This window comes from Malania oleifera, chromosome 2 (genome assembly GCF_029873635.1).
Source record: "Malania oleifera isolate guangnan ecotype guangnan chromosome 2, ASM2987363v1, whole genome shotgun sequence".
Classification (NCBI taxonomy): Eukaryota; Viridiplantae; Streptophyta; class Magnoliopsida; order Santalales; family Ximeniaceae; genus Malania; species Malania oleifera.
This window is the reverse complement of record NC_080418.1, coordinates 149,176,443-149,177,241: the sequence shown is the minus strand read 5'-3', so window position 1 is coordinate 149,177,241 and position 799 is coordinate 149,176,443. Positions and strand designations below refer to the sequence as shown.

The following is a 799-nucleotide window of genomic DNA, read 5'->3' as shown; positions in this document are numbered from 1 at the left end:
CAATAAATTTCAACATCACAAGGAGTGCAACTACCATTTTGGTAGGTGAAGGTGTTGTTGGTAGGTGAAGGTGTGTGTGTAGGTATAGGAGTGTAACTAATAAATTGTGTTAGGTCTTGGAGTGGAAGTAGTAGTTTTTCAACCTATAAATAAGAGGCTTGTGTTAGCCTTAAAAAAAAAAGGAAGAACCTCATTTTCTTGTATCGAGCAACCTTATTTTCTTGTATTCTCTCTCATTTCCTTATAAACATTCGGAAGTTTTTAATTTAAGGATTTCTTCTTTTCATTCTAATGGCCAACTAAATTTCAAGTTAGGCTAAGGGTGGAGTCCTACATCTTATTATTGGTAATTCTCATCTCAGTCTTCAAGTATTTTATGTTTAAGATTGGTTAATGTTCAATGATCTTTTTCTAAAAACTTTGGTTTTGTAAACTTCTTGATTGATTGTAGACAAGTTAAATCTTGACACAACCAATGCTTTTTGTTCTTACATTCTAAAAGTTTGCTAAAATATTTTCATTTGACATTATTCAACAATTTTTGTCAAACCTATGCATTTCAAGCGATATATTTTCCGATCAAGTTCAATAGGTACATTGATGTTGGTTGAGTTATAAAGATGAGATTTGATTACCAATGATGAGATTAGGATGAAATCTAAAGCCTAACCCTTTAATTAAATTGTTATAATCAAGTGACAGTTGTATTCATTAAAATCAATCCCCCACACCTCTCACTCTGAATTAATTTGTGACGTATGAACTCTTAAACTTACCAATTGAATTCCTGTGGAAATGA

The 799-nt window shown here is 31.5% G+C and overlaps 1 protein-coding gene across 1 annotated transcript in view; it reads left to right on the top strand.

The window, feature by feature from the left end:
* Nucleotides 1-264, top strand: part of LOC131148461 (classical arabinogalactan protein 9-like) — a 5,134-nt gene extending 4,870 nt beyond the window's left edge. Inside the window, exon 3 of the mRNA XM_058098157.1 lies at nucleotides 1-264. This exon is cut by the window's left edge and continues 277 nt beyond it. The gene's annotated coding sequence lies outside the window, so the exon portion shown is untranslated.
* Nucleotides 265-799: the final 535 nt, after the last annotated feature.